The sequence below is a fragment of the Bidens hawaiensis genome, unplaced genomic scaffold (genome assembly GCF_021521415.1).
Source record: "Bidens hawaiensis isolate Kalapana, Puna unplaced genomic scaffold, B.hawaiensis_p1.1 tig00019696_1, whole genome shotgun sequence".
Taxonomy (NCBI): domain Eukaryota; kingdom Viridiplantae; phylum Streptophyta; class Magnoliopsida; order Asterales; family Asteraceae; genus Bidens; species Bidens hawaiensis.
Genome location: NW_027492994.1, coordinates 98,079 through 120,705, shown reverse-complemented (window position 1 = coordinate 120,705; position 22,627 = coordinate 98,079). Strand labels below are relative to the sequence as shown.

The window sequence follows — 22,627 nt, the reverse complement described above, 5'->3', positions numbered from 1 at the left end:
ATGCACTAAGCGCTTAAATAGACATGGGTTCCCCGCACACTTTTGTCCCGGGAAGGTCAACCGTAAATCGACCAAACTTGATTTTATTTCCTGAAAACCATTTATTTCTTGTTGGGGCCTCACTTGATGAAGAGAAGTCCTTAGGAATCCAAGCAAAAACCTGTTCCTTGGTTTTGGCAATTTTGGACTTCTCTTTTCTTGCTTTTGAAACTGTTTTTGGTAAATCCTCATACTTTACAGTCTTTGGATCCTTTTTGATGTTATCCTTCTTGGTTTTCTAAAAAGGTTTCTTTTTGTGTTTTAATTTATTTACTTTGGATCTCACATCCATTTCACTGGGTTCACTATCAGCTTGATCAGTCCTTGAATCAGGGCTACTAAAAGCTCCTTTTGGGGACTGACTAAGTCGCCTTTGAATATCAAGCTGCTGCTTGAACCAGTGCTTGCAATGTCTTTCAAGGTGAGAAGAGTGACCACACACAAAACAACACTTTCTCCTAGGAGTGCCAAAGAACTCATCTAAACAATAGTTTGGTTGGTGTGGTAGGAAAGGTGATCCTTGGAAAGGAACATGATTATAAAACACATTTGTGTAATATGGATCAACAAAATTTTGTTGATAATGACCATAGTAGTTGTTGTCACAGAAGTTGTATGGCTGAGGATTTCTAAATTGATTGGTTATTTGAGAAAATGATCGTTTATTTGGTGGAACATATTTACAAGAAGTACTTGTCTTTTCATTTTCAAAAACTTTGCTTTTACTTGAATTATCCTCAGTCTCACAACTTGATGATGAACAACTTGATATGTTCATCTCAACAGGCCTACTTTCGTTGACACATTTTTCTACAAAAGTTTCATCACAAACGGTTTCATAATCACAACTCGTGTCTATTTCCACCAACCCACTTTCTTCTACACAACCAGCTTCAAAAGATACATTGATGTTAGATTTATCAGATGATTGAACTGGAGCAACAGTTTGTGGTATTGCAGGAACAAATTTCACAGGTTTTGGTATTCTACCAACCCCATATGACATTTCTTCCTCGGGAGAAGTATTATAGCTAAAGTGGGGCAAATTGGTGTAGTTATCATTAAAAGATGGTGGTACGGCAGTGTAATCGTACCCCAGCCCCGCTTACACTTTAATACTTCTCTGGGCTCCAATAAGATCATCCAATTTCTCAGATGATGCTTCAAATCTTTCAACTTGTTTTTCTTTTTCCCTTTTATCAGAAGCATCAAGTTTCAACTTTTCAATTTCATCTTTTAAATCATTAATTATGTTTTTATAATATATAACGTCATGCTCCTTTTGAAAAATTTTAAGTTTAAGATTTGTCACATCATCACGATGAGTTTCAATCTTCTCAACATAAATCTTGTCAGCCTTTACATATTCAGCATTTAACTCACGAAGTTTTGCATTTTCTTTCAAAACTTCATTCTGATGGTATCTATAATATGTGACCTTGTTAATGCAAGCTTGAGAACATAAATTGCTGTATACCTCATCAGCATGTGATGTGTCGGGAATGATAGGACATGCACGACTGCTTTCACCTGCAGCACTTGTCCCAACTTTATTTTCTTTGGACTGATTGTTCATTTGGAGCTTATCTTCCATTATTTCAAAAGATTTAATGGTAGAAGCCAACTCTGAGAGTGTCACGGTATACAGGTTTGTGGTTCTCTTTATGGTAACAACATTGACGCTCCATGTATAAGGCAGTGAATTCAACAGCTTGTGGTTGATTTCAGAGTTCGCGATGTTGACACTAGCAGCTCTGATTCTTACCATCAACTTTTCAAACCTTTTTACCAAGTCCAACACATTTTCACCTTGACGATGGTTGAACATATTGAATTCTTCTTTCAGCAGAGCCTTCTTGTTTTCTCTAATCTCAGCATTTCCCTCAACTTTTTCAACAAGTGCATCCCACAAACCCTTTGCACTTTTGTGTTCACATAGAGTTTCAGTAATTTCATTTGAAAGACAAACAGTTAAAGTGAGGTATGTCTTCTTATCTTGCTCTATTAATGTCTTATCATTTTGATCATAATTTTCAACGGCTTTTGCTTGTCCCCCATTTGCAGTGACTACCACAGGAACATGAGGACCTACCTCAAAACATCTCATCAACTCAGAGTCAGTCAATGAAATAAAGTTCATGAACCTCCATTTGAAATCAGCAAAGTAGTCATCTAAGGTCATAAACTTTGGAGGTTTAGTATTGGTTCCCACTTGGTTCTCAAGCAACAAGTACCTCTTCAACAGCTCATAATCAGTACTAGCCATGATCACAACAATCTCAAACATTTAATAGTCCTTAAACAGTTTGATTTTTAACAAAAACAAGAATTTCGCGCGAAACAGTCTCAAGCGAAGCGAAACGTTTTGATGAGACGCGAAGCAGTCTCAAGCGAAGCGAATTTTCTTGATGCGAAGCGAAATGATCTGGTGCGAAGCGAAACAACTTTTAAAACCAGATTTTTTTTAAGAAGAAAAAAAATTTAAGGATTTTTTGCTACAGTACCGAGTTGCTACAGTGCTGAGTCGCTACAGTGTTTCGCATGAGTTGCTACAGTGTGAGTTGCTACAGTGTTTCGCATGAGTTGCTACAGTACCGAGTTGCTACAGTGCATGCGAAATCCTTTGTTTCACATGAGTTGCTACAGTCCCCCCCCCCCGCGCGCTCGATTGCTACAGTACCTCGGAAGCGACTACTACAGTATCCGATGCGAATTTTTTTTTTGAGAATATAACACCCAAACTTCCAAAAAGTCAAAACTTTAGTCTAAAAATCAATAAATCGGCCTAGATCTGAGTTTTTAAGCCGAATCTGAGCTCAGACACAAAAACTTAAAATACTAAAAACTTAGATTTGGTGATTCTCGTGTGTTTCTAAGGTGTAAGGGATTCCAAAAGAGATGAGTAACACGAAATCAACCTCAAATCCAACAAAAACTAAGATAAAAATCCGAAAAGTTTGACCCGAAAACCACAAAAAGTCAAGCCGAAAGCTCTGATACCACTTGTAGGTCCTCTAGATGGATCTCAAGACTTGACTCGGATCAATCCGTGTTGTTGGTTAGCGGAAATCACCAACGACACTCGGATCTTAGTTTAGTTATTCTAATAGAGAGAAAAAGATGAAGTGAGAGAACTTCTCTTATTTCCAAAAGTTATCTTAAATTGTGACAGGGTTGGAGAGTTGGAGAAATGGGTTAAGTGGCCCTTTTATAGGGTCCCCATTTCTCCAATACTTACAAAATAAACGTACCGAGTACGCACTACACCGACTAAAAGCAAACTAAAACGACATATACAATCCTAAAAACAATATATAATATTAGCCCTACACCTATCTATAACTTTTATTATGTAATCATAAATCATTGTTCTGATAATGACTAAAAAATATGTATTAGTTATTGTTAATTCTGACATGCCTATTTATCACATATCCTCCTTCACAACATATTTTGACACTATATTTGTTGTGTCATATAATGAATTTGTTATGGCTAATTCCTGATTTCGTCTATTTTAATTGGCGTTTTTCAGGAAGATTATAGGAGCTCGATACTACTACAAAGGATTCGAAGCGATAAACGGCCCTTTTGAGAACTTTAACCAAACTTTCTTTCGATCAGCACGAGATAGCGATGGCCACGGGACCCACACATCATCTACCATTGCTGGATCAAAGGTTTCCAATGTTAGCTTATACGGGCTAGGCTCAGGCACCGCTAGAGGAGGTGTTCCAAGTGCTAGGCTGTCCATATACAAAGCGTGCTGGTTCGGTGGTTGTGAAGATGCCGATGTTCTTGCAGCATTTAGCGACGCTATTCAAGACGGTGTTGATGTTATTTCTATTTCCTTTGGTCCACTTCCGCCCCAACAAAATTACTTCGAAGACGTAAACTCTATCGCATCATTTCATGCGTTTCAGAAAGGTATTGTTGTAAGTGCATCAGCGGGTAACAGCATATTTCCAAGAACAGCGGCGAATGTGGCTCCATGGATGATTACTGCGGCTGCTAGCATCATTGATCGCGAGTTTCCATCATATGTACTTCTCGGGAATCTAAAGCAGTTAAAAGGTTTCGGGGTAAACACCACGCCGGATCAGGGGAAATTGTACGATGTAATATTGGGTAGCGTTGCTGCTGCGTCGGGTATTCCCTCAACAAATGCAAGGTATTAACAAAATCACGCATAGCAGAAGCCGAAATAATAATAATAATAATAATAATAATAATAATAATAATAATAATAATAATACTTCTATGGAAGTCTGGCTAGTCCAAGTATGAGTCTGCGAGCTCTTGAATCAACTACGCATTAGAAAATTTAACAAGCCCATTGTACTGTCACAAAAGACAAAAAATAATTAGTACAATCTATAGATGTTTTTTAACCCAATCGTCACAAATGTAACAGCCAAAATGTACCAAAGATAACAATACTTGTCGCGTGTGACATATAGCGACACTTACATTTTGAACTAAATTATTCACTGTTTTGACTCCTCTTGTCTAGTTTTTGCAAGAGCAATACCTTGGATTCAAACTCAATCAAGGGGAAAATTGTGGTCTGCATGCTCGAGAAGCTTAACGATGATAGGAATGAAAAGGCATTTGCGGTAAAAAAAGGTGGTGGTGCCGGGATGATCCTCATCGATCCTATTGGAAAATACGTGTTGTTTCAACCCGTTATTCCAAGTGTTTTAATCGGGAAAGCGGAAGCTGAAGAGCTTCAAACATACATGAAAACAGAAAAGTAAGTCACCAAAACAAATATTTATAATTTATCTGAAAAAGAACGGTTTAAAAGCATAATTCACTAAACCATAAACCTTAAACACTAAACCAGAATTGTTTCACTGTGATTCTAGGAATCCTACAGCTAGGATCTACCTAACAGCAACAAATGTCGGAATTAAACCAGCACCAGCGATGGCAATCTTCTCTTCCAAGGGACCTAATATTATAACTCCTGACATCATCAAAGTTGGTATCTTTGCATTCTATGTATTTTTTATCAAGTGAAACTCGAGTTTTAATACATGCTGTAAATTTGAATGCAGCCGGATATAACTGCACCCGGAGTGAACATTTTGGCCGCGTGGTCACCTCTCGCGACTAAGGATACTGCTGGCAATAACATCAACTATAATATTATCTCTGGGACCTCTATGTCGTGTCCACATGTATCTGCAGTGGCTGCATTGCTGAAATCGGTTCATCCTTATTGGAGCCCAGCTGCGATAAAGTCTGCAATCATGACCACAGGTTAGGACTTTGGTTAGTAAGTTAGAAAACCTTGTTAGCCGATGAATTTTACCGAAAATGGATCAACAGTGTATATTACTGATAGATACATATGAACAATGAACGGATATTTAGCAATAGATAACTGACAATCATCAAATATTTAATTTCTTTCTTTTTTGGATTCGTGAATGATCACACGTGACAGTCTGTTTTCTAGTAGTGATTGATTCGTCTAGATGCTAATGATAATATCAAATTTTTGCAGCTACCACCACTGATAACACCCAAAACTTCATAAGAAATGACGACTCCACGAATGCAACTCCTTTTGATTACGGATCAGGACACATAAATCCAGCTGCAGCAGTAGACCCGGGACTCATTTACGATTTTGACACCAACAATGTCATTGATCTCCTATGCAGCTATGGCGCAAGCATTGCACAACTCAAAAACTTGACCGGGGCACCAATTTCCTGCAAGAATCCTCCCACCCCCTCATATAACTTCAACTATCCGTCAATTGGTGTCAATAATATGGCTGGAAATTTATCGGTTTACAGGACTGTTACATACATCGGTGAAGGCCTTACTATTTATTATTCAAAACTAGAAGCAATTGCAGGAGTAAAAGCTTTAATTTATCCTAATGTCCTCAAGTTTTCAAAATCAGGGGAGAAGATGACTTACAGGATCGATTTCATACCTTATAAAAGCAGCAATGGCAGCTTCGAGTTTGGATCATTGACATGGAGAAATGATGCTCATATGGTTAGGAGTCCGATTGCTATTAATGTGATTTCGGTTTAAATTTAACGTACAAAAAAGTTGCTGAGGGACTTATGTGAGTAGAAATATAAAGTATGTTGTTTTTTGTGGCATTTACCGTTTATATTTATTTCACTTTCCGTCATCTTAACATCAACTTGTTGCATCTGAATATCAAGTTTAATGGAAATGGAAAAAGGAAAAGAAATTTGACTATCTATTTGACCATTCACATTCCTAGCCTGATGTTGGGTTGGGTTGGGTTGTCAGGTGAAAATAAATTAACGAAAAGGAAAAGTCACTTTTCGTTGGTTTATCATCACGACAAGTTCTACATAGCAACCTAGGTTGCAACCAATTTTCATGCCAAATATTAACTAATCATGTGTTTTTCTTAAAACCTTAGATTTTTAGTTGTTACTATTTGTTTTTTTAAATTAAAATTATACGAGCCGACTTTGACAAGGTTCTTGCAACAATGATTTTCCTCATAAGGGTGAACTGTGAGAACTGCTTAATACGGAGAAGAGCGGAGAAAACGGTTATGTGTATTAAGGTTAAAGCAAAATGCGGTTCTTTACTTATTTTTGTCACTAATTTTATTTTATCTCATTGAAAATTAGTTTAAACACATCATTAGCAATCCGTTTATGTTATTTGTAATAATACAATTTTCTTAGAACAAAACAAAAAACAAAAGCCGGCTATGGAACCAACATTACCATTATATACCAGCCAGCAGGCTCAATGCTGCTACCTGCCAACTCAATTTCTTTTTAACTAATTAAATTTTTGTTTTTTATAGCTCTCAAATCTCAATGACCTCATCTACATTAAGTGTATAAGTTCAATTGCAAAGTTTGTAAATTTACTACTTAAGCAGGTTCTTATATAACTTTCTAAAAAAGAAACCCTGAGGCTCCTAAACAAGCATGAAATTAGTAAGATTTTTTAGTTTTATGTTTCTTGCTACGCTTGTGGTGGGCCTTGACGATACTGATAGAAAGGTAATGGTTTTTCCCTTAACTTGCTTTGGGGGTCACTTCCCTTGTTCCGTTTGTAATTTTGTTTCACGTGTCTAGTTTCTTACAGCTAGCCGGGTTCGTCATATTAATAAAATGTTTGCCTTTCAAAATAAATTTTTGTACTTTAATCCATCAAATTGGCACCTGAAGTGTAGATTAGTTGAATGAAGCAATTGTAAAAAGAATTATTTTGGGACCTTGTAGTTGAAAAATCCTAGTTAAGTTAATGTCTTTATTATAGATGTGTCCTCCCTAAAACATTAGATATGGTGCTAACTTGTGTTTTCAATATATAGCATTACATAGTCTACATGGGACAACACTCGCACCCGAACTCAGAATCTGTCATATCGGCTAACCATGATTTGTTTGCATCGCTCCTTGAAAGGCAAGCACGAATGCATGGCTATAACTATATTTAGACATTTGTTTTATTCATTATATTCGTACTACTATATATGCTTTAAAATGTTGCTTTTTTTCCAGTTATAACGGAGCAAAAGAAGCAACGATCCACCATTATACTAAAAGCTTCAGAGGCTTCTCCGCGATGCTTACTCCCGACCAAGCAACAAAACTTTCAGGTTTCTTATACATCAAAACTGGCTGGAGCGATTAGTTGGTTTCTAAACAGCTAGTAACTACCACCATTTGTGCCGTCATAGATAGTCCACGTTAAATAGTTTCTTTTTGGCATGTAGATTTAAAATTATAAATGGCTAAACTATCACAAACCAGAAAACAAAATATCTAACTATAGCTATACTGAGACATGTGATGTTATAGAAACAGCACTCTCAACTTTACACAATACATAATGTCACGTCATACGTGGTCATATGATGTACGGGCCATATTATGTCATACTAGCCATATGATATGATGAATAATGAACATGTCATATGGCATGATCGCCTCACCGGCTCATATGACCAATTTTCACCCGTTAATCCGTTATATGATCCATATGACAATCTAGCATGTCATATGCCCCGCATGGGGTCATATGGGCCGTGTGACATGTTATTGATGTCTGAATATAGTGTCATTAGTGTTGCTTAGCCAAATGCTTCTAACATAGCTTTACTAATCTAGAAAAGTTTTCTAACATATAACTCGGAGACACGAATCTAGAAAAACTCTAACCTATAGCTTTACAAACATAAATCTAGAAAACTTTCAAACATTAATTTATGCACGAGTCAAGCCAGAGCTTCAAAATCAAGAAAAGAAAAGTCCAAAATTGCAAAAACCAAGGAACAAGTTTTTGCTTGGATTCCTAAGCACTGCTTTTCATCAAGTGAGGCTCCAACAAGAAATAAATGGTTTTCAGGAAATATAATCAAATTTGGTTGGTTTACGGTTGACCTTCCCGGGACAAAAGTATCCCGGGAACCCATGTCCATTTGAACACTTAGTGTATGCAGGGTCAATCAAGCAGGACTATCAATAGTTTAGGTACTTAGATAGTGATTGCACCCGGCATATGATGGGAGACGAACCCTTACTATTTGATGATAAACCATTCGATGGTGGATTCGAGTCTTTCATAAGCGACATGGGAGGACAAACTTCAAGGAAGGGAAGCCTTGTCCAAATGGTTCAAAAACAACTTTTCGAGCGTTTCTCAACCTAACCTCGTCTAACTGCATCTCTCAAGTGATGGATCCAGCATCAGCTGTTGAGTCTCGGTTTGAATCTCTTCAACTTTTTTATATAATGCGATAATGCATGCTTAAGATAGTTCATCTGACAACAACTTTACTGACCTTTTCACTAAAACCATCGATCATGATCGATTTGAATTTCGGGTCGAATAGATCGGCATGATCGATTTTGATTAAAACAACCTATCTATCTCTTTGTATATAAAACTGTAAATATTTTTCAAATATGTTTTAGAGGGAGAAAATGAGTTAAGTTTAACTCACCAAAAAGATTTTCAATTCATCTTAAGAAAAGCAAAATCAAATAATTTGATTTACCAAAAAGATTTTATATTACTTTTAAGAAAATATAAAAGGAATTGTCCCGTTTAGAGGGAGCTCCTGCTTAGAGGGAGTCAGATAATTAAAATTTTCAAATTTTGAGAAATTGATCCGACCATTGGAATATGATAGTACATTAATATGCAATGATCCTAGCGCATGAAAAGAGTAGATCAAAAGTCTACAAAATCACTCACAGATGTGTAGATAGGCTTGACAAACAAGTAAGTGTCGGGTGATATAAACCTAAATTCCTGCCGGTACTAGTGGATATACGATTATGAAGCGGTTGCACGATTCCGTGAAGTCATATTCATGAAGACAGAAATGTAATTATACATGTCATACCCAAGCCTCTCTTTACCTGATCACAGTTTTCTTATGAAATAAGTGTCAATTTTTAATTTCTATTGACTCAAGTAAAGTGTCAAGAAAATAAAAACAAAAAGAATCAGAAAAGAAAAAGAAAAATCAAGAAAAAGAGTCGAAAAAAAGTCAATCTTAGGGATTTTAATTCTGCTTTATTTCTTCATTTATTTTGATTCAAGTCTTGGACTTTCTCTGTTTGTAGTCATACAAGATCTGATTGTTAAGGCCCTGAATCTTCTGCTTTATTTTAATCTTTCTAGATCGAGTCAAGTGTGCAAAAATAAAGAATAAAGTGTGAAGTATGTTAATAAGTATACTATGATTAAATAAGAAAGGTTTAAGTAAAGTTGAGGTGATATGTTAACAAAAAGTAAGCCCGATATATGATGGAATAAGTAACATGTTTGATTAAGTGGGGACCACATAAGCACCGTGCCTAATTGTACTTGAAACGTATCACTTTGGCATCAAAACACTTGTCAAACAAACGGACAATATCTACAGTCGGTGACGACATTGTGACATAATAATATCAAAATGGAAACGCGATCTAGGGCTTTGCAAATCAATATGATTCCATGTTGTGATCTTTCTCACAAAAATATTAAAATCATTTAGAAAATTTTGTAAATATTATTGATATATAATATCAATTTCATCTTTACTCCTATCTTTTATTGTTTATTTTGATTTTGTTTTATTTTAGTTTCAACTTCAAAATGTTATGTATATATTTTCGTTATTTTTAAAATATATGAAAATGCCAAAAAGATTTTAAGTTTTTATTATGTTCGTACATATTTTGTTAACCTTTGTTTCATTCAAAATCATGTGTTTTGTTGTCAAGGTCGTTCATGCAAAGTTCGTTGGAAATCTGGGACTTAAACAAATCATCTACAAGTTGAGGGACTGAAATTGGGAGGGCCTACGAACGAATTCTTCCTTGACCCTCGAAAGGGTCTGTGAACAAATCTTATTCGTTCTAAGTTTTGTACAGGTGTACATGGACAGGTAGATCAAGAGCAAGTTTGCTTGGAGTTGCAAGTGCTGAAGCGCTTAAAAGAAAATGAGAACGTGAAAGTTGGTGGTTGAACCTAAAAAGGAACTGATTGTATCTGAAGACAAGAAAAGAAACCAGTCGGCTCAAGAAAGTCAACAAAAGAAAATTAGATGTCGAGCCTCGCGCATCTAATGTTTCTAAAATTTGCTGTTGCCGATCCTTCCCAGAAAATAAGATAAGAACGGAAAATAAAGAATTGTCCAAAATCAAATCTGGTTCAAGATCCTGGATCAAGACAAGTACTAAGTTTCACGAAATAAAGACGAAGCAAAGAACTTGACGAAGGTTCCTCGACATACTCAATCCTAGAGGGAGATTGTAGGGCCAATATTCTATATTGTTTTTAGGATTGTGTATGTCTTCTAATTTGCTTTTAGTCGGTGTATTACGTACTCGATACGTTTATTTTGTAGGTTTATTATGTAAACTTTGGAGAAATGGGGACCCTATATAAGAGACACTTTACCCATTTTTCCACAACTTTCACAATTCAAGAAACAATTTTTGGAAATAAATTTCTCTCTCCACCTTCCTCTCATCTCCTCTCTTTTAGAATAACAAGATCCGAGATCCGAGTGTCGTTGGTGATTTCCGCTAACCAACAACACGGATTGATCCGAGTCAAGTCTTGAGATCCATCTAGAGGACCTACATTTATGTATTCTTGTACATTGAGTGTCTTGTTGCTTCAGTATCTAGGTGCCTGTAAATAAAGGTTTAAGTTTAGATGTTTTCATGAAGCATTGCAACTTATTTAGTTTTTATTTTAATAAAATAAAAAGAGTCGCATAAGATTTATGCAATATCATGCTCCATTTCTTGATTCACTTGATCGAATAAGTTCAACAGTTAATTGTTGCACTTAACTATTTGTCATAAGTCATCCTTAATTACAACACATTTTATCAAACCTGTTTTGTGCCATATGATTGATAAGTTCGGCTAATTCTCGGTTCGTTTATTTCAATTGCCATTTTTCAGGAAGATTATAGGAGCTCGATACTACTCCAAAGGATTCGAAGCAGTACACGGCCCTTTGGAGAACTATAACCGAACTTTCTTTCGATCAGCAAGAGATAGTGACGGCCACGGGACACACACATCATCTACTATTGCTGGATCAAAAGGTTTCCAATGTTAGCCTATACGGGCTTGGCTCGGGCACTGCAAGAGGAGGTTTTCCAAGCGCTAGACTGTCCATTTACAAAGCTTGTTGGTTCAGTGATTGTGGCGATGCCGACATTCTTGCAGCATTTTGCAACGCACTTCATGACCGTGTTGATGTTATTTCTATATCTCTTGGTCAAATTCCAGCCCAACAAATTTATTTTGGAGAAGCGATTTCCATTGGTTCATTTCACGCGTTTCAGAAAAGTATTGTTGTATGTGCGTCCGCTGGTAACAGCTTCTTTCCAAGCACAGTGACGAATGTGGCTCCGTGGATGCTTACTGTGGTGCTAGCACAGTTGATCGCGAGTTTCCATCGTATGTACTTCTCGGTAGTCTAAAACAGTTGAAGGGTTTCGGGGGTGAACACAAAGCCAGATCAAGGGAAGATGTACGGTATAATATCCGGGGGAGATGCTGCAGTATCAGGAGTTCCCACTACAAATGCAAGGTATTCTTAATAAACTGACGCGGAAACAATAATAATAATACATAAAAATAGGACAAATTTCTAATGACCCGTAACTTTAAGTGAGCCATCTTCCTAGCTCATTTGCCCTTGTCTGACGTGTCCAAGTATCGACAGGGATTGAACCCGCACGTGGTGGATTCACAATCCACTGCCTTGGACAAGAATCGACAGGCTAGTTCTTCAATAAACTCTATATTAGAAAACTTAACAAGACACTGGTATAGAAACAAAAGCCAAAAACAATAAAAATAAATAAATTATAATGGAAATACAAAAGGTACCAAAGATGACACTATTTGTCACATGCGACATTTACATTATGAACTAAATAAAATTATTTGTTGTTTTGACTTTTGACTCCTCTTGTCTAGTTTTTGCAAAAGCAATACCTTGGATTCAAACTCAATCAAGGGGAAAATCGTGGTCTGTATGCTCGAGACATTGACTGATGTCAGGAAAGAGAAGGCCATTGCAGTAAAAGAAGCTGGTGGTGTTGGGATGATCCTCATCGATCCTGTTGCGAAATACGTGTTGCATCAATATGTTATTCCAAGTGTTTTAATCTGGAAAACGGAAGCTGAAGAGTTTCAAATGTACATGAAAACAGAAAAGTAAGTCACTAAATCATGAGTACTCTATGCAATGAACGCTTTAAAACATAATTATCAAAAATATTTGACGAAAATGTTCGTCGTAAATTTGTACGCATACAAAGTTTCTATGAAAAACCTTTTAGCGACAACGTTTCGACAGGATACGATAAAGAAACAATCCTTGCAAATGTGTACCCAAGTTTGCTACCCATTCTGAGTAATGCCTTTAGCATTGTTATTATTATAATTAGATCTAACTGGAATCATTTCATCATGAGTTCATGACTCTAGAAATCCAACAGCTAGGATCTACCAAACCGTAACAAATGTCGGGACTAAACCAGCACTAGCAATGGCTATCTTCTCCTCTAAGGGACCGAACACTATAACTCCGGACGTAATCAAAGTTAGTATCTTTCCATTATGTGTGTTTTTTACTAAATGAAACTCGAGTTTTAATACTTGTAACTATGAATGCAGCCGGATATAACCGCACCTGGAGTGAACATTTTGGCCACGTGGTCACCTGTAGCGATAGAAAATACTGCTGGCAATAGCATCAACTATAATATTATCTCTGGTACCTCTATGTCGTGTCCACATGTATCTGCGGTGGCTGCATTGTTGAAATCGGTTCATCCTAATTGGAGCCAGCCACGATAAAGTCTGCAATAATGACCACAGGTTAGCACTTTTGTTAACAAGTCAGACAAACTTGTTTTCCTAATGCACTAGATGAGTTTAGTGCCCCTAAGATATAATCTCATATACGTGGAAAAGTCAATAATACGACAATAATTGTGATAACAAAAAACATGTAGCAAATAAAAGTTTATAAATTGAGGAAAATGATCAAAATGGCCTATTTAACCACACAAATTCCTTGACTAACCCCTCAAACTAAGTAATACCCAAAATGACCATTTTCTAAATGGAAGGATCCACCATAATAAAACTGACATCCGGCAGATCTATCTCTATCTGACACCCTTCCGCTTTTGAACCAACCACATCTTGACACGTATACACTTAAACTGTCGGTCCTGTAGTTTTTTAAAAAACCGACCTTTTAGTTTTGGCACTGACCATTTATTAAAAGTCGGTCCGACGGTTTAATAAACGGTCGGCCAACGGATCTATTCCGCGGGCCTTCATACATATTCTGTCGGACATTCATATCTACTCCGTTGACCAACAGATCTATTCCGACGACCTTCATATCTACTGTCAATCAGCATATCTATTCTGACGGCCTTCACATCTATTCCGTCGGGAAACGGTCGGAGCCAAAACTAAATGGTGGGCGCAATACTAAACAGCTGGTTTAAAAAACGGTCGGGCCCGACCGTTTGAAGTTACGTGCCAAGATATGGTTGGTTCAAAAACGGAAGGGTGTCAGATAAATCTGTCGAATGTCAGTTCTATTACGGTGAATCCTTCGTTTAGAATGGCCATTTTTGCTATTATATAATTTGGAGGGTTAGTCAAGGATTTGTGTTGTCAAATGGGTCATTTTGGTACATTCTCCCTATAAATTAACCCCCCCCCCCCCAACACACACAAATAAAATAATGTGATATTTGAGCCAAAACAAGGTACACCTCAGTACGTATTTACCGATTAAGCAAATAAACGCCTTTTGCGTAACAAACGAACGATTAACCGAACGGGTCGGGTTATGACCCAGATATCTCGGGGGGGGGGGGGGGATCTATAAGTGATATACGTTTAATACAAGCTAAAATATTAGTAATATGGCCTTAGTTTGATAACTAACAAGTTAAACGAAAACATGCTCGTTTAACTACCCGCTATAGATTTAAACGCGAAAGATAGTTACAAACCAAGCATTGTATCATCCGTTAAGCTGAAAAAGACTTACCAAACACTTATTGAAATGTTTTAAGCGATCCGGGAAAATATTTTTGATTTTTACAAATATATAGTATGTTTTTATAATTTTACACAAAACTAGCCGAAAAACACACGTTTTCGCACTGTTAACGCACCCGATAAGTTTTTCCGCTCCAAAAACCGAACCCGAACTAAATTTGGACTGGACTTTTCGTATTTGGGCTTGAGAAATCAGAAACTTGGGCCAAAATGGGCCCAAGGTGGGCCCATATGAAACCCGATCGCAGCAGCAGCCACCCCCCCCCCCCCCTTTAGTTCTTTCACATATAAACTAGATATAAGATACTTCTAACATCATTTTCCTGAAAATTCTGGACACAAGTTTTTCTCCAGCCAAAACCAGCAAAAAACTAGGTAAAAACCTTATGATTAATCGATTTTTGATTCGTTTAAACTCGTTTAATACCATAAAAACATGTCTTGATTACTAAAAATCATTCCTAACCATGTAAAAATCCCAAAAATGGTCCATAAACATGTTTTGATCATACACATGGTAGAGAACCTGGTTTGATAGTTTTTTTGGCCATAAACACAAATTAAAGGGTTGAAACGGCGTTTTTACGGTTCAAAAGTTCGTTTTTGTGCACTAGCCAGAACCCTAAGTTAAAGGGCTGTTATATTGATGAAACCTGCTTGGTTTGTGATATAGGACTTGTATCTAGCTTGCATAGAAGCACAAAAACCTGAAAACTTGGTTAGAAAGTCGGAAACGAGCCAAACCCGCTAAGGTAATGCCGAAACACTCGCTTACGGGCTGTTTAGGTTAAGGTTGTGATGTGTATATTATTAGGCCTTGAGATTTTACAGGGACATCAGGGACCATGTCAATGAGTCTCTGTTCAAATTTGGTAATTTTTCGATCATCCGAGAATATGTGCGAATTTATTACCGAATTGGGACGTTTATTTGGGAAAAATAGCTAAAATACTTCAAAAATTATGAAATTTTTCTGGGAACTCAGATTTGATTTATTTTGATCACATATGAATTTTGAGATCATTTGGAGAAGTTTAAAGATTTTTTGTTTATATGCGTTTGTGTGAATTTTTATAGCCGAATTTGGGTCGAAAAGAATATCGCACGAGCTTTTTACATTCTGGAATTGATACAGGTTGATTTGGGATATGATTTGAGCATTCAAGAATTTTTGTGGAAATTTTGGAAATTGTTTGGAGTAAACGGACGATTTTCAGACGAAATATAGCTGATAAAATGAATTTTTATAAATTAATAAATCAGTAAATAATTTCAGAAATATTTTTATAAAAATCTATATATTTTAATTGATAAGTGGCTAAATTTTCATAATTTAATGATTAATGGTTAATTAATTATGTTAATTTAAAGATTAAACAAATTTAGTTTTCATAAAAACCAGCAAGTTCGCGACTAACGAACCTGCGGGAATATCAAAACACCAAGAGTGATCAAAATTCATATTTTTGGACTAATTAAGTGAAAACGAACTTTTCTATGAGAAACCTGGACAATCCGGGTGGATTGTGCGCGTTTCTTCTTCAATCAAACTGAATAAACGGAAACGGGCCCCGTGGCTAATCTGGGACCCCAGTATGTGATCCTTCTTTATAACTTAATTATTTTATTAACCAATACATTTACCCAAGCTTATTTTCCCATAACTGTTTTCTGAACGCGTAAACGAACAACTTGGCCTAGCTGGGAAAACGGGAATCTGAGCCAAGTTCAGTTTTAAGTATTAGATATTGAATAACATCACAACCTAAGCCTATTGCCACTTTCTGGGCGTTCCAGCTACACCAAGATTAGTTATACAGCCCAGTTTAGTATTGAGATTATAATAATATTAAAATATTAATATTATTATAATATTGATTATAGGAACTACTGATAGCGGACCGAACAAACCACGAGCTGATACAGTACTGATTATCTACTAAACCGTGAGTTTCATGACCCCACTCTTTAAACAGTTTTACGAACTTTTGGGGTGAAAAGCATGTTTAATTGCATATACATACCTGAAACATGTATTGATGTGAATTATCTAAGTGATAACACAAGAAAGTCCCCACTAACACAGTGATTAACTTCGAGCCGGTGGCTTGTGAATAGTACTATTGGTTTGACAAACCCAAACGGAGTCGGCATGTATTGCTGAGACTTTACCCCGTTTGCACATGACCATAATTATACAACACGCTATGTAGTGTTAGACATAACTACTTGGGGCATGTTGTGGGCGGAAAAGGGCCACAGTGATTGATTGAGCGTGGGAAATGGATGCACGCAGTACATACAGTCAAGGCTTCACTGTAGCTTAGCATAATTACATCATTTACATACATACATACTTATTTCATGATTACAAGTGTTAACTTGTGAATACTCATTACTGTTTTCTCGAAACTCGTGAAACTCACCAACTCTAGTAGTTGACCTGTTTTAAACTGCTTTTCAGGTGTACCTAAATCGGAATGATTTGGTGATCTGTTACTTGCCCAAAGGTGTGGTTGATGCTATGTGAATAGAAGCAAGGATACTAGTAGTAAGATCGTATAATTAACGAACTAGTTTTGTTTGTATCGCCTAGACTGTAAAACAATGAAGGAACAAGGAATTGTAATATATTGTAAATTAGTTTGTGATGTTCTTTATAAACAATGTGTTGATACCAGAGGTGTCTGTTGTATTCCCGTTTTACACTTCCGCATTGTGCTAGTCGGGGTGTGACAAATAAGGCCATGTACAGTTGCATTGTGTAGCGATAGAGAAATCATTTAAATTTTTTATTTATTCAATTTGGTATATTTTACACACTGATATATTACTGAGAAAATAATATTTTAACATATACATAATAAAATTTAGGTTATAATTTTGTGTTGTGATGCCGAAGCATTAAAATATGTGATTTAGTTTGAACAAGTTTTCGAGTTTTTTTCCAAACAAGGCTCTAGCTGCGAGGTTTTTGAACAACCCCGAACGACGAAATACGACGAATTACAGATGAATTTCTGTGATGGATGTATGATCAACAAAAATTTCATCATATTGGACTTTATTGTCCATTGATGATTGACCATAAAAAGATACTTTTTCTTTCTGGATTTGATTCATGATAATCACCGGTGAAACTATGTTTTCTTGCAGCCACCACCACTGATAACACCTGACATTTCATAAGAAACGACAATTCCACGAATGCAAATTGAAGAAACGTGGATCGACTCGCTGGTAGACGATCAACTTTCCTCGGGTGTGATTATGCTATTTCACCGATGGTTCTCTGGGATCTGGATTCTTCAACCTACAAAATGAACAGCACCGTAAACTTACCCCTCAGAAAGGGACAGATGGGTCCTCTTTGGGGTAACCCTCCGGTGTGAGAATAAGAATTTGTAGGAGAAGATAATAATCTGAGAGTAAGGAAATTGGAGTGTATTGCTTAATATAGCTGAATACTGTGTAATTGGGTGTGTCCCTCCTTGTGGAGTTGATGTGGTATTTATAGTGCTAGGGTTTCCAATGATTGGGCTCAGACCCAATTAGGGCCTTTTTGGGCTCCTCCTATAGCTTCGCGCCACGTGTCCTTTGGGACACCTGGTGCTTTTTCATTGGTTAGTTGCACATGGGTTTTGCTGAGTTGTCCACCTTTCATTGGCAGCTGTCAACATCAGCATATTCTTTATTCCTTAAAAAGATACCTTCTGGAAGGTTGTCTGACGTGCACAATCAAGGTTGTCCTTACCCTAATTTGGATAAGGACGAGGTTGATTATGTGCATGTGTGATATGCGCCTATCCTGAGGATGCGCGATGTCTTCTCTTTATTCTCACGCGCAGATGTTTCATGCGCAGATGTGATATGCACAAGCATGTGATATGCGCCACGCGCAGATGTGATATGCGTGAGCATGTGATACGCGTGAGCATATGTGATGCCTGAGCATATGTGATGCCTGAGCATGTGATGCATGAGCATATGTGATATGCGTGAGCATATGTGATATGCGCCATGCGCATAGGTTTTGGCTTTGTGCCTTCGTAATGTCTTGATTTCAAGCCTCTTGTCTATATCTTGTGGGTTGACCCGCCCCGCTCGGTGTTGAGGCGGGTACATACCTCTTCAAGCCCCCCCAGTCTAATGTGTGTCTTGTCTCGCGCGAGCGAGGTAAGATAGATATTAGACTTAATAGTTTGCTCTTTTAGTAGGGTTTTGTCTTTTTCTTCTTATTACTCATCGTTGCGCGAAATTCTATCCTTTTGGTTGAAAACGAATCGTCCCTGTACGTGGTTGGTTGTTGCTGACATGCGTCAGTGATGGAGACGTGTCAGACTTTTCGTGTGCTCGAGATGCTACAGTTGCCTTTCATGTCCCCTCACATAGTGTCAGGCACACGTGTCGCGCTCGCGTTGGTCCGTACCTGCGAGTGGTGGCGCGTGAACTCTGGCAGCACCTGTATCGTTTCTTTTCGTGTCCCCTCACACAGTGTCAGGGACACGTGTCACGCTCGCGTTGGCTTACACCTGCGAGTGGGGGCGCGTGAAGTCCGATCAGTACCAATTTTTCTCTCTCCTGGGCCTATAAAAGCAAGCCCTTTTGAGTTTTTATCCTTCATCTTCCTTGTTGTTTATTCCGAGCTTTTTCCTTTCATTCTATTCCGATTGCCTGTCTTCTGCTTCCAGGTCACTGTTCTTCAGAAGCATCCTTTGTCCAATTTTAAAGTTGTATGTCTGATAGCTCTGACAACACAATCTCCCCCAGCCATCGCCGTGTGAAATCGTTAGCAATGTCTACGTTGAAGAAGACCGGCAAGGGGAAGAGGGCTGCTGAGGCCTCATCGGAGGAGATAGGGAAGACCAAGGCAGTGAAGAAGTGGGATGAGATCCCCTGTAAACTGAGGCAGTCCGATTTTGACAGCCTTATCGCATCTCAGGGTTTTCTCCCTGAGTATGGCTGCATGCTGCCGGCGGCGGGGCAAACGGCGGCGGACCCGCCCACCGGCTATATATCCCTTTATTGCCATTTTTTCACCCACTGCAACCTTCGTCTCCCGATGACAAGGTTTGTGGGTGCGCTGCTTAGGTTTTATGGGATTCATATATCCCAAGTCCATCAGTTTGGACTCGTGCGCATGACTCACTTTGAGTTCATGTGCAAATCTCAGCGCGAGGAGCCCACCCCTCGGCGCTTTCAGTTTTTTTATAAGCCCAAGATCCAAGATTCTTGGTTCTCATTTATTCCTCGCAGTCAGAAGGTCAAGTGCTGCACTGTTTTATTCAAGAGCCTTCATGACTGGTCTGAGAGATTTTTCTATATCAGGGCTGGTGTGATCCCCATCCGCATGACCATGCGCGCGATCTCTTCTGCGCCTGTGGATGTGGGTGTCTTCAAGAACCCAACTGGCGCCTGGGTTAAAAAGTTGACTGCCGAACCATCCCCCGCCAAGAACATTTGCGAGGAGGCGCTGGTGGGGGTTGGTATGAGCAGGAGGTGGGCCGACAGCGCGACTGAGCCCGTTATCCAAGTTGACGGCTTGTGTAAGTTAATCTCATTGCATTACTTCTGCGCAAATATAATTCGTTTTGCTGATATCATTTGACTTGTTTTGTGCAGTCAGCAAGGAGTATGTCCACGCCGCCTATGATGAGCATATGGAGGGTGGCTCCGTCGCGCTGGGCGCTGGGGAGGTTGGCTTCCCCGATCGCTTCGATGACATGTTCATCCCTGTTGATCTGGGATTTATCTTTGACAGCGATGCGCCTGGTAAGCCTTTGTACTTATGCTTATGCCTTTATAACACCAAATTTGGCTAACATTTCCGTTGCACGTATTGTAGATGCGCTCGAAAACTACGAGCTGGAGCTCGCGGAAGAGGAGGAGGAGGAGGAGGAGGCTGAGGTGCCCCAACTAAAACGTAAAGCTAAGGGGAAAACTGGTGCAGGGGCCAGTAAGAAACAGAAGAAAGATGATGCCCCTGTTGTTCAGGATCCTCCTACTCAGGCGAAGGGACTTGAGAAAACCCAGGTGTTTACCACCAAGTTTTCCTTGTCTTCCCTGCCTCAAAAAGTGGGCAGACCTCCTGTCCACACGAGGTATAGTGCCATTACTTCCTCCCTTCGCGCGGCGGAAAAGGGAAGCGGCGTTGCGCCTGCCGTTTCCTCTTCGACAGGTATACTTTGCTTATCCTTTATGGTTCTATGTGCGCGATTCTGATAGAATTACTAATGAATCTTTGCTCTCTCAAATGTTTGTAGAGCCGGCGACCTCGGTGGACCAACCTCAGGCGCAACAAGGTGCCAAGCCTGCGCCGGAGGTCGCTTCGAAGTCCCCTGTTTTACCCTCAAAAAAGGGAAGAATGGACTTCATGGCGATGTTTGACTCGCTAACGGAATTGCGCCAAGGTATGTATTGCGCTTTTATTTTCTGACTTTTTCTTTTAGATCAAGTCATGAACCATTTCTTTTTGTTGATTTTTTCATAGGAGTCATTGCTGGCGTACAAGCTGCTGGCGGCACTCCTGGCGCCGGTGCCAGCGCCGTTGGTTCTGCTCCTGCTCCTGCAAGCGCTGAATCTCCCCTCATCGGGATTACTAAGGAGCAGGAGGCCGTTTTACGCGCCGAACTGGCGGCGTCGAGACCTCCCTCACCTCCTCCTGCGCGCAGCCCTCCTCGCGAGACTGATTTTGGTTCTAGGTCGCAGGAGAAAAGGCCTGTTTCAGAGGAGGATGAGGAGGTTCAAGTTGAAGACTCCGACGGCGGTCGCGCCAGCCCTGCAGCGCCACGAGATTTTCCGGCGCAGTCTTCTCGTGGGGCTGGCGCTGACTTTTCTGCTTCATCCCCGCAGGTATAGGTTCATTTTTGCTCCGCTGCGCGGACTTTCATATTAGTGTTTTGATGACTTAGATCATTACTTTGTGTTTGCTGGAAGCCGATCACATTTACCGCCCGAGATGGAACATTACTGAGGACAGCTCATTTCAGTCCATGGGTGTGTGTGAGGACTTCTGGGCTCATTCTGTGCCTCCAGCTGAAAGAAGGTTTCAGGAGGGCCGCGCTCACGATGACTTGCTCAACGATCATCTGTTTGCTGGGTCGGCTTTCTTTGCTGCCTCCCAAGAGCTTCGCTATGATTACGTAAAGGTACGTGATGCTCTTCCGGAAGCCAAGCAAGAGGCTAAAGTGTCTGCTTGGCATCTTTCTGATGCTCGAGAGAGAGCTGAGAAGCTCCAAGCAAAGCTCAGTGAGAACAGAGCAAGTGCCAACACCGCCTTCGTGAAGCGCGGGCATGAGCTACAGGCTGCGCGGGAGAAGCTACAGGCGGCCGAGGCTGACGCGGCCAAGTACGCGCGTAGAGTGCGCGACTTGGAGCTGGACGCGGAGGCGCGTGACCAAGCTCTTGTCCAGTCTATAACTGACAAATCATCGCTGGAGAGTGAGGTTGCGCGCCTGAAGAAGGAGCTGGCGGCCGCGCAGGCCGAAAAAGATGAAGCCTTGGCGACGGCAGCGTCTAGCCAGGAAGCACTCGATGTTGCGCGAGCGGAAAAGGAAGAAGCCTTGGCGGCAGCAGCGTCCGACAAAGAGGAGCTGAAACAGACTAAGGAAACTGTTGAGTTGTTAAACTCTCAGATTCCTGCTCTTGAGACGTCTGTTGCTTCCCTCGCGCAGGATCGCCAATGGCTAATCTCACAGGGGATGACTCGTTGCGCTTACGCGATGAAATACTCAGACGAGTTTCAGGCCCTTGTGATGGATTGCAACGCTGCCGCGCGCTTGGTGGGTCGAGCTGAAGGGTTTAAGGATGGCTATGAATATGGCATGCTGAAGAAGAACCCATCCGACTACCCTTATCAGAGCGACGTTGCCTGCACGGACATGGCCGAGATGGGGGAGAAGTATTTGAATACTCCCATTCCATCCTTGCGCAGGTATTTTAACCTTAATGAGATTACCTTGACTTATTTTCCAAGTCTTTTTGTACTCATATTTTTCCTTATGATT

General features: G+C 39.5%; 1 pseudogene across 1 annotated transcript in view; it reads left to right on the top strand.

Moving 5' to 3' along the window:
- The window catches only part of LOC143559093 (uncharacterized), a 45,325-nt pseudogene that overhangs the window by 4,968 nt on the left and 17,730 nt on the right, over window positions 1-22,627 (top strand). Inside the window, exons 5-13 of the transcript XR_013139873.1 lie at window positions 3,575-4,210; window positions 4,553-4,792; window positions 4,908-5,022; window positions 5,100-5,304; window positions 5,552-6,090; window positions 6,860-6,937; window positions 7,376-7,467; window positions 11,478-12,114; window positions 12,507-12,746. The product of XR_013139873.1 is annotated as an uncharacterized LOC143559093 (transcript). The remainder of the gene's footprint in view (window positions 1-3,574; window positions 4,211-4,552; window positions 4,793-4,907; window positions 5,023-5,099; window positions 5,305-5,551; window positions 6,091-6,859; window positions 6,938-7,375; window positions 7,468-11,477; window positions 12,115-12,506; window positions 12,747-22,627) is intronic.